A 12,347-nucleotide genomic window follows, 5' to 3' on the forward strand; every position below is an offset into this window, starting at 1 on the left:
CTTACAACACACCACACTACACTGCTCTGGACTCTGCACTGCAATCAGTGACATGGAATATGCAGACAGTGTGGTGGCCACCCCTTCCCTCTCTTACAGTCATCTCCTCCTACCCCGAGATCCCGACTCTCAGCTCTATTACAGAGAGCCGGCGCCTTCTGACCCCAGCGGCGCCTGGAGCTTAAGCTCCACTCGTTCCACCATCTCTACACCCCTGTGGAGAAGTTGCTCATTGCAACCAATCATCTGGTCTTTACAATTGTATAGTATGCAAATTATAAATGTTACTTCAATGCTGATTGGTTGCCATGGACAACTTCTCCACTGGCTCACTTCTCCACACTTTTTACATTGCTTCTCAGGGTCTATTCATCAGCACTTAATTTATACAAAAGCAGGTGTGAATTAAAATTTTCTCATACTTTTGTATACATTAAGTGTCAGGGCCATTCATTATAAAGTTAATGCAGGAGATATCATGGATAGCTCCTGGTTCCCTTTTAGTCCCGATATGGCCCGATGTCTCCATACACTAGAATTGGGACCTAAATTAATTAAGCTCTGAAAATACTACATTTTTGGTGCTTGACTGCAGGAACCTTTGCCGCCTTCAGATGGCGTTTGTTCCCGCACCCATGCTCCTTCCCTATGGGAAGGTGCCCCAGGTGCAAAGAGGGATATGTTCAGATCCTTCCACCACCGCTTAGCTCCTTCTCCTGGAACTTGCGCATCAGTGAACCCAAGTTCACACAAGCACAGTAGCTCTGCTACTAAAGTAGTGGTGAAAGGATTTGCGTGGACAGCTGATTTTCAGACAAGCTGTCTCTGTGCCGGAGCAATGTTAAATTGCTCCAGTGCTTGTGGTGAGTTAGATACTTAATTATTGGAGGCAGTGGGGAGTTTTCCATTAGGCACATGAGGCACGTGCCTAGGGGTGGCACTTGTTGGGGGCCAGCACTTGGATGCTTGTGCTTGTACTGTCAGACTGAAATGTACTAGTAACTGCAAAACACTTCCACTGTACTGTACCCTATGCCATCTTGAATGGAGTGTAAATAGGTAGGACACACACATACTGCACCTGTGAGCTGTTCCACTTAGTAAATACTGTATGTATGTATGTATGTATGTATGTATGTATACATGATATAAAAAAAAAAATCATAGTAGTTAGTGCCTTTTATTATTATTCTATTAATTTGGCTATCATCAAATGAAATAATAAAATTAGGTGTGTGGTGGGGAAAGGGGGGGGGAGGCAGGGGTCACTGTGCCTAAGGTCGCCCTCACCTCTAAATCCACCTTCCATTTTGGTCTTCTGAAAAGAATGAAGGATGTTTTTTTGAGAAGGCCATTCAAAAATTATTAGAAAAAACCCACACAGTTTGGAACAAAGTAACAGCTTTTAACACACCTGTAACAAAAGGTGAGGCATTGCTTAATGTACGAATGAGACCTGAATTTAATTCAGCTCGCGCAGATAGATTTCCTTCACAATTAAGAAACAGAAGGACTTACAGTATTTGCGAGACCTTGAGAGATGATTGGAAGATATGTTTAATTCATTCTTTCTGCATATTGATTTATTGCTGTAAGAATTTGTGGTAATTTATGTTCAATATTAAATCCTGGCAAGGATAGACTTCACTTCCAAAAAGTAATAATCAAATATATTTTACACAAAGCTCTAATAGGCATCATATCATGGCATTAGGCCATATGTCTGCGGCCTAGGTGTCATAAACTCCTCCCATTCCTTCACCCCCATATTCATGATACCTCCCAGCACTGCTGCTTTCACCTTCTCAATATCTCCAGGATCAGACTCTTCCTCACCCTTGAGGCTTTCAGATCTGTCATTTAAGCCCTTGTCATCTCACATCTGGACTACTGTAACCACCTACTCTCTGGTCTTCCTCTCTTCCATCTCTCCTCTCTTAAGTCTATCCCCGATGCTGCTGTTCACCCTATTTTCTCATCTTGTAACTGTGACTCAACCTCTCCACTCCTTAACTGCCTCCCCTTCCCATACAGAACCCAATTGAAGTTACCCACTCTCACTTTCAAAGCCCTTAACTGCTCTTCCCCATCTACATCTCCTACCTCATCTCAATACACACTCCGTCTCACCCTTTCATTGCTCTTACTGTCCCATGCTGCCAGGGTCAGTGCAAGGTCTCTTGGCACCCTAGGCAAAACCTCAACCTACCCCCTTCCCCACCAACCCACACATCAATACCCAATTTCCAGCACTTCAGGTGAAAGTGAAGAGGTGGCATCTTACAAGTTCAACAGCCACCATCTGCCTCAAGTTCAACAAGGATGCTTCTCTAAGAGACATCCTTCATTTTTTTAATAGGCAGACTCAGGGGTGCTTGCTTGATTTACTATCCACGTGGACTATGATTAGGTTAGGTATAGTAACCTGTGCTGAGCGCAACAGTAGCGGAGAGTGACACTTTGCCTGAAGAGAGCCTGCAAGGGTATACGTTTGCAATAATTGTGGTCACATAAGATGAAACCTAAAAAATTACACCCAAAAAACTTAAAAAAGTTGTGTTGACCTTTTTTTGTGCTGACCATTTCCATGTCGACCTTTTTTGACCCTGTTGACCTTTTCTACTTTCTACATTTTCCATGTTGGCCTTTTGACTCTGTCAACCTATTGCATGTTGACCCTATGGGTTTGACCTAATGACTATCTATCTAACTACTGTAGATCTTATATACCACATCCCTCGTACTCATAGTCGGTGACTCAGTGATCTTACCTATCCACCCTTCCCAGAACACTTAATCATTGAGTACTAATGTAATTTGTCACTTACAGTGTGTCACTGTCTTATTATTATTTTTATTATTATTTACTCTGTGTTTTTAAGTTTACAGAATTGTTTGTATATGTGTATCATTATCCCCATTTTCCCTACGGACATTGATGGTGCCATTTAAATCAAATATAATAATAATAATAATAATATCCAACACTGGATGTCATATATATATATATATATATATAGAGAGAGAGAGAGAGAGAGAGAGAGAGAGAGAGAGAGAGAGTATACAGTAATAAGCTAGAGTCTAATAGATCTAGAATTTACAAAACATTGATGAGTTTATTTCTCTTTCTGGTCACAGAATAAAAGTAGAATTGTGCTAATCTGTTTGACACGTTTATTTGCAATATGACGTCTTAAAAGCTGTAAATACCTTGGCCTATGTTTCATTTGGTTTATACACTCCATGAACAGGATATACTATTTGAATCATGGTGATGTTATTAATAACATAAACACCGTTTTCAACAATAGTTGAACTTGGTCTTTTCTGTAACCGAAATGATTCAGTTTATGAATGAATTATACTATATTATCAAGGCTGATGTATTTATGGCAAACACTGACTTACGTACTTGTTATCTTCCGCACATATAGGTAGATTCAATAAAAATATAATTGGATTAATTTGGAAAGGGAAGAGGTCAAGCATATTAAAAGTGTAGCTCTGTATGGTTATTAACAATGTTAGTCTTAAAACCTAATTTTTGTAAAATAATATTGCACTATTTTATTTTGTTGTGAGTTGCGTTGGGAAAAAAATGTGGAAGGGGCGTGGCCACAAATTAATACCAATTCATATTACGCTGCCCAGTAGTCTCCATTAATCAAATTACATCTCACAGTAGCACCACTTACACACATTACACCAGGTAGAGTTCCTTTTACACATTAGACCAGGTAGAGCCCTGGTCACATATTACGCCAGGTAGTGCCACATTTTTACACATCACGCCAGGTAAAGCCCCCTTTTACACACTACGGCAGTAGAGCCCCTATCACACATTACGCCAGGTAGAGTCCCCTTTTACACATTATGGCAGGTAGAGCCCCTATCACACATTATGCCAGGTAGAACCCCCTTTTACACATTACAGCAGGTAGAGTCCCTTTCTACACATTACGGCAGGTAGAGTCACGAGAGAGAGAGAGAGAGAGAGAAGGGGGTGGGAGAGAGAGGGAAGGGAGAGAGGAATATGATTGGGAGGGAGAGAAACAGAAAGGTGGCAGGTCGAGAGACAGAGAGAGAGTGGTGAGAAGGAGACAGAGAGAGGGGTGAAAACCATGGGACACACACACAAAACACACATATTCTTTACCTGTGTGATGATGGCAGCAGCTCCCAGCATCCCCTGTGTGCCTCCCACCATCCCCTGCATAGCTCCCAGCATCCCCTGCGTGGCTCTGGCCCAGGCTGGTGCAGGGAAGCTGCTGCACGAGAATTGAGGAACGGGGCGGAGCACACAGGGAGATCAAGCAGCGCTGCCAGCTATAATGTACATCAGCAGCTGAGCGTCCAGCAGAGAAGCTGGGTGCAACTCTACTATTATAGCAGGCAGCACTGCAGCTGGCGGTTGTAAGTTGGTCGGATGGGGTGCCCACAGCTAAAATGTGCTGTGTGCTAAGCACCATCTGCCCACACCTAGTTACGGCCCTGGCTCCGAATTCTGATGGCATGTCTAATGTCCAACCAATGGTATGACTTTTGCTCACCACAGCGAATTGGAGCAGTAGACAGCCCATTGGCTGCAGAATTAGCATAAGTTTGCAGTAGCAGCTGTAACAAAAGTTGCAGCCGCTACTGCACAGCCGTCCACCTCTGAATCAGGTCCACTATGTGCTAAGAAATGGGCAAAACATTTTGGCAAACAGATGTAATGGATTATGCTGATTTGAGATCTAGAAAGGGTTATTGTTTTTACCATCGGAACAGATGAAAGAGAAGTACATACTGTATAAAAAATATTACTCAAGCTTTCTTAACAATCAGGCAGTGTGTAAGATTTAGAACAGATGTAAATAATGTTTGCACCAAACTGTGGCATGTTTAGCCTAAACCTTTCCCTGTGATTTAGTCATGTTCAAAGGATGGAGAATTGTGGACATCATGGCTACCAGGATTAGCTTTGTTATTGAAGATTTTGAAAGTTAGAAGATGTTGTAATTTTAGTTTTTTGCAATTGAAACCACAAAACACTAACAATATGATCATTAATATTTTATTGTACATTATAAAAAATATTTTTATCAAAGGCAGCAATTTTAGGTGCTCACAAATAATAATCCTGCAAACTCTGCAACTAAAGTCATTTTCAGATTCTAATGGTTGAATGGGCAGTTTAGCTGTTAGCAATTTTCCACACTGCCTTATACTTTCATTTATGTAAATGTTTTTTAGAATTTGGTCATCTTTGTTGCATTTATTTTCTACATGGTCTATTGATATTCAAAAATATTTAGCTATTATATTCCCTTTATTTAAAACAAACCGAACGACATCTAAATCTGACCCCCTCAAGTTCTCCCTATCTTTATTTTTTACAACAATTTGTCCAAAAGTGTAATTCATATTAATAGATGTGGTCTAATAGGTGACTTGTACAACTTGATATGTTTATTGTGCCAAAATTGCTTTTGTGGCTACAAAATGTACTTTGTTCTCTTTCACACGGCCCTCCTCACCACCTGCACTCGTAACCTGACCTCCTCCACTCTCCCACCCCACTGAAGCATGCTCCTACAGTACTGTACATTGCAAACCTGGTCAAGTTATCTCTCTCCTGGCAAGCTTCCTTCATCCTTCAAGCAGGCCCTAGTCTCATTCTTAGAAAAGATGAAGTTGAGCACTTCTCCCATCTACTGTCCCATCTCTCTTCTCCCCTTTTGCATCCAAGCGAGAGTGGGTAGTATAAACCACCTCATTGCCTTCCTCTTCTCCCCACTCCTACTCTGGCTTTTGGTCTCTTTATTCTAAAACTGCCCTCACCAAGGTCACAGATTGCCTGCTCACAGCCAAATCCAGTCCAGTTCTCTGTACTTATAGTTCTTGACCTAGCAGCTGCAATTATCATCCCTCCTCCTCCAAATTTTCCACTTAATTACCTTTGGGATTCAGATCTCTCTTGGTTTGCCTCCTACTGTACAACCGCTACTTCTCGGTATCCACAAGAACCTCCATCTCCCTTATGTCTCCCTTTCTTGTAAGGATCCTTCTAGATTTTGTCCTCTTCTCCCTCTACACATCTTCGCTCAATGAATTTATGTGTCAACGATACATACATTTCCTGGACCTCTCTCTATCCTCTCCGTGTCACTTTCTTTATGTCAGCCATCTTATCCTGAATGTTACTCCCACCCTCTTCTTTGTTCCCAAAGTGCAGTGTCACCTTTTTAATTACCCCCCACACCTAGTCTTTTTTCACAATCATGCCATTTTCATCTCCACAATATTTGCAATATCAGGCCCTTCCTCATCCTGGAAGCTATGAAAGCAATCATTCATGCTCTTATCATTTTCTACCATAATTGCTGAAAGCAGCTTCACTCTGGCCTTCCTAACCCCCACTTTATCCTTTTCCAATCTACTCTCTTGTCCACTCATTTTCCTCTCCTGTCGTTCTCTTATAGTCACTCCACTGGCTTCCTGTACCATTTACAAATAAAATCAAACTCCTCTTTCTGACCTACTGTACAAAGATCTCAACCTCCCCACTTCTCTCTCCAGCCTCATCCTCACATAAAGTACTCCCTCCCGCCCACTTTTCCCAATATCTCCACACTCATTTCCTCGCACACTCCATCCCACCCGTTTTGCTCTGTTAATTATTACTGACTTACCTCCTTCCCGATTACCACTTTCCATTCTTGGACTCAGGACTGTTGCTAAACTCTAGAATGCCCTCCCTCACTCCATTAGCCTCTCAGCCTTCAAATATGCCCTCAAAACGTATTATATAATTACCACCCCTTTCCCTAACGCTGCCATCTTCCTTTGTGTTCAACCATATGCCCGATAGATTATAAACTTGCATAAACAGGGCATCTAACCATTATCATCTCTCCATATATAAGGTGGGATGTACTAAGAATTTGCAGTTCATCCCACCAAACATCGCATTGATATTAACCCGCTGGGGGTGCTAGGAGGGATCCAATTGAATTCCTCTTATGAAGAATGAAAAAAAGAAGCCCGTAGGCTTCTATAGGGTAAAGCCAGTAAAAGCTGGTGTTACCATCTTCAGCAAAGCCTCAGAGTCCTGGGCTTAGAACATAAGGGAATTGCGATCCGAAAACAGGCTTTTGGCAGCTTTTTCCCTATAGTACATCCCACCCATATTCTAACTGAACACTGTAATAATGTATCTATGTGAATTTATATACTGTCTGTATTAGTTTGTTCTTATGTAGCCTGTGGTTAATTTTATCCTTGTGTGTGTTGCTAAGGAACCATTGTGGCACCTTATAAATAAACAATAATAAATTATTAACAAGTTTCAGTTGCAAAACCCGGTGATAATTAGTAAATATGCCTCATAGTTTCCATAAACTCCTGTACAGTCTTTATAAAGCTACTGTAGGTTACTCCATGTTGTAGAACGTTAAGAGCAATCAGTATATTTGAATTGTTGATAACAAATGACATGCTAACCAGAGATAACCATATGTACAAAAATGTGACATTTGTGTAATATGGAGATGACCACCTGGTTCCTGTAATACACAAGTGGTCTCTCTCTATCTCCATCTACAGTATGTATATATAAATAAATAAACACACACATATGGTCTGTAGCGCTGTAGCAACCAATCAGCTGTCAGATTTTACCCAACTGGTTTAGTCATAATAATGACCACCATTATTTGATTGGTTGCTATGGGTTACAACTTGTGTGTTCTCCTTGAACCATTTCATTTAATAATCTCTCTTGATTTCTGATGTGGTCACATTAGTATGCATTAGGAACTCATTAGAATGAGGGTGCAGGCCAATACCTGCACCCCTCATACCTTCATATAGGCAGCAAGCTTAATGGTGACCTATGATACACTTATAAATTACGCTAAACAATACACTGTCCAATATACAATGGTCTGCATGTTTTTTGTCTTTCAACCCAGTACATCAGTTCTAACTTTGCGTCTACCAGACAGACTGACGATTGTCTCTCATGTGCTTGTTATAATGCAGCATTTCCCCCGCAGATGTTCTGGCCTGCTGCTTCCCCTCTGTCTATGTTGCTTTTTTCACGTTGTATTATAGAGGTCCCCATTTTCCGCTCCTTCTTGCTCCGCAAGACCCTATTTTCCTCCTGTGTTCCCAACAAAGGGTTACTCCCATGAGACTCCAATTGTCAGGAGATGGAGCAATGATGGTTAGTGATCACAGTCAATAGCTTTGATTAACAATAAGGTAGAAAATTAGCAATGCTAGCATTCAGCCATCCTGCCTTCCCCTCTCCATATGCTCAGTACAGCCTATACTGATTGCCTCGCAGCATGTCCTCCGGGTAGCCTGCATGCTGAGAGACAGCAGACAAGGTGCATTGGAGAGGTTACAATTAAGACGCTATAAACATCAAATGAAGAGAAAATTGGTGGGAACCTGAGACGTGCATGAAAGCAATATTTCGGGAGTTGCTGAATAAGATGTTTTGCAGAAAAGTTTCCTGCCTGCTTTATATGTGTATCTATCTGCCACTGTGCCTGGATTTGTGTGTGTCTGGAAATGTGCTGATCAAAACAGCAACATCTGTAACGTCTATGACTACATCTGCAGTTGTGATGTTATTCTCAACAGACTCGGATGACGCGGAAAGGGGGAGCAACGGAGCAACACCGCCGCCTGCATCCGACAATGATGACAACTCTCTGGTGTACACAGGTACAGTTCTATTCATCAAACTTCTAACTGTCTAATCATTTCTTCATTAACATGCTATATTGCAGTAATGTACTTCTGTCAACCCAGCATAATATTACATTTGATTGGCAGTTATTTCTTGTTGTATACTATGTTGAGAAGCACTAAAGGCACCTGCAATTCAGGGTAGATATTGGAATGTATTCCCTCATTGCAAATTGTTACAAGTAGCATCACGTGGCTATGCGTAATTAAGTGATTTTTTTTTATCTATGTATTAAATATGTGAAGTGTATTAACATAGAATTTCAAGTTGTTCCTAGGATACAGCCTGTCTGTCTGAAATCAGATGATTCTCTGCATACACTCATCTCAGCATAGTCCCCCCTTCCCCCCCTCCCCACCCGACATGCCCTCTGAACACAGCCTACATGCAAACACCCCATTGCCTCTCCATTTCACTATTAAAGCAACAAGTGGAGAATCAACTGGTTTGTTTGAAAAATTAGAGTTAGGAGCTAATTAGCTGCTACTTTATCCCTCTCCATTTTATTTCTCTCCAAAGCCTAGAACATCTGTCCCAAAGTGTCACACAAGGAGCTAAGGGGTCTATTTACTAAGCCTTAAATGGAGACAAAGTGGACGGAGATAACGTACCAGCCAATCAGCTCCTAACTACCATGTCACGGGCTGGGTTTGAAAAATGACAGGAGCTGATAGGCTGGTACTTTATCTCCATCCACTTTATCTCCATGCAAGGCTTAGTAAATAGACCCCTAAGTGCTGGAAAAACTTTTACAACATTGACCAAAACTTACAACAATCCTGATTTGAGGGCTCCACTACCCCAATCAACTTTGTCCCATGGGCCAGAAAGTTAGGGGGTATGTTCTGTTTATAGCAGAGTAGCAGTGAACAGATACCACAAGGTAATGAATGGGTGTTTAGTGTAGTAGGGCAACAGGCAGCCAAAGGCTTCAAACGCACTAGACATACTCTTGGGATGTAATCACACCCCATGTTGGGGTGGTCACACCCCCATTGTGACCTGGCCACACCCCCTTCCCAGTTTATCCATGCTAATTAGAGATACTGCATACAGTATATGCAATATAGTTATATATAGATACAGTATTGTGTTAATTTAGAGTGCATCTTTTGTAGATCAACAAACTTTAGCATGTATGACCTTTGGGCATATAGCCTATAAAATAATTGTGGTAGGTGGCTTGGGGAAGCTGGATACTTTAATTATGCCAAATATAATTGAATTCTTTATTTACTAAATCTTCTTTTAAAGTGTATCAAGCTTTCTCCCTTGAGCTTGCCCTTGGCTTATGTGTGCTGTAACAGAATTTTAAAATGTGCAGTTACTATATTCTGAAGGCCATCTATATTTTGCATAGTAATTGAGCCATGTTGTCTGAGAAATGATTGGCATGCCAAAACACAACAGGAATTAATGATAGTTATAATTTGACCATTAGAGGCCTCTTTATATTAGAAACAGACTCAAAATGAATCACAATGGTTAATTCAACTGGCTTGGAGGAATACGCAAAAAGTTCAATCAGTTCAGTGTGTTATAAAAAAGAGTCTTCACCGTGACTTATTCCATTGCATCTGATAATAAACACAAGCAAATCTTCGCCAGTCACATATAGTGTAGTTACTGCTTGTGTATGACCTCATCATTAAGTGGATTACACTCTCATGTAATCTACTTAATGCATTCATTCTGTTTTAGGGCTCGTTTGCGATCATTTGCTTTGTATGACAAAGGTCTGTCACAACCGTTAAAGTGTTTTGTTGCTTTGGGTCACTTAGCTGAATGCGCCTCTGTTTCACAGGCCTCGGCCTTCCTATTCATAAAGATCAGGCTGTGTCCTGCAAAATTCAGCATCGGTCACTTCACACCGCTGAACAGTCCATATCACAGGGGTTCCAGGCGACAGAACTTTCGGGTTCCGCTTTTGCTTCGCAGTTCCGCAGGACCTCATTGCGCCCTGTATATGTCAGATCGCATGTTGCTGAATTTTTTGGTTTCTGAATAGAACTTGGACAAAGACACGTAGATTCATTCTGCTTTGTGGTGTGGTTAGGGCAGGCCCGGGACCATCTAAAACCTACACTCTACACTGGCTTGTACTCATATGGATCTCCTGGAAATCTAGGTCTGTATTTTGTTAACAACGGGAGAAAAATGGTAAACGCACAGACAGAAGCCAGTAATGTAGTGCTGACTCTATTTTATCATTGTTTCAGCTCAAGCTCATCTATATAATAGCGCTGTGACTTCTGTTCTCAGGCAGATGAGAGCTTTTGTTAAATTGCCATTTATAATGCTAGCTGTACAGGTCAGGTCACAGGGAGCGGCGGCAGAAGTGATTGACAATATTTAGATTGCTGCCATTCAGTTTTCACTGCTGGCTGACAAAAGGGACCTGTGTGCTTTTGATATTGTCTCTGACACTTGGATTCTTAACCCCTTCATAGCTGTAGAGTTTATTGAAGGGTCTCTAGTCTTAACCCCATGACGCTTAAAGAGAAAATGCGCCTTTACTTGACAATCTGTAAAAAAAAAAAATGTTTATTAAATATCGCTATTGACACATATATATTGCCCACACCAAGCGTTTGGTCATAACAGTTGCAAATACAAATTGCCTTCTGTAAATAGTTAAAGCAACAGCCCCACCACTACCACGGTATATATAAAGTATCAGTGCCCAAGCAGAGGTGACTTTGGGGGTCTAGTTATTACCACTGGCAATTTATTATTACCATATATTGACGGCTTCACAGGGCTATTTATGAAAAACCTCTTGCCGGGAGACCGGTCAAGAGTTAATAGTATAGATTTAACTTACACTATGAATTAACTTCCAGGCCCGGACCCGAGACTGCCTTATGTGACCATTCCACCTTCCTATCATAGAAATTCACTTATATAGCTGCGGTGAGGATCACTAGTAAATGATATACCCCGATTCTATTCTGTTAAGTATGTGGAGGGGTCATTGCTAGCGCCAAAGCTCTGCTCACTGTTGCCCTGTGTTTGTCCAAAACACATGATTGCACGCAAGAGGCAGGCTGCTAGCAGGAGAACGTAGAGGGCACCATATGTGCTAGACATTAATATATTGCATACATATACTTTTTAGAGTACATAAACTTTAGTCTGACACGTGTCTTCCAGTAATCCCCTGATGTTACAGAAAACATTTATGATTATTTAGTCCACAGAACCTGCTGGGCCTGGGATAAATAAATCTCGGTATGCCAAAAGGGCAAGGTTACCTTTGTCTCTTGTAGCAGTATCTTCACCCACATATTCCTGTGCTTCAGGGGTATCTTTGTCATCTTCCAGGAGTTGACTTGAGAATCCCCCTAAACTTACTACATGCACTTCACCTAGTCTAAGGGAAAAGCCAGGTGGAACATCTTTATATATATATATTTTTTTTTAAAGCATACCTTATGTTTTTTAATGAAAGGCAATAAGGAGTGGGTTTGAGTTATTGAATAGAAAAGGAAGAGGGGTAGAAGAACAGGGTATGACACTGCCAGGAACACACAGGAATTTGGAAGATCCGATGCAGTCTGTCCTACCAGCAACAGTGGCGCAGGGTTTAGCTACCTGTGCCCAC

At 41.3% G+C, this 12,347-nt stretch overlaps 1 protein-coding gene across 1 annotated transcript in view; it reads left to right on the top strand.

Annotated features, from left to right (window-relative positions):
• The first annotated feature begins 8,640 nt into the window (after positions 1-8,640).
• The window catches only part of ROBO1 (roundabout guidance receptor 1), a 666,598-nt gene continuing 662,891 nt past the window's right edge, over positions 8,641-12,347 (top strand). The window contains exon 1 of the mRNA XM_063956322.1: positions 8,641-8,718. The gene's annotated coding sequence lies outside the window, so the exon portion shown is untranslated. The remainder of the gene's footprint in view (positions 8,719-12,347) is intronic.

The sequence above is a fragment of the Pseudophryne corroboree genome, chromosome 2 (assembly GCF_028390025.1).
Source record: "Pseudophryne corroboree isolate aPseCor3 chromosome 2, aPseCor3.hap2, whole genome shotgun sequence".
Lineage (NCBI taxonomy): Eukaryota > Metazoa > Chordata > Amphibia > Anura > Myobatrachidae > Pseudophryne > Pseudophryne corroboree.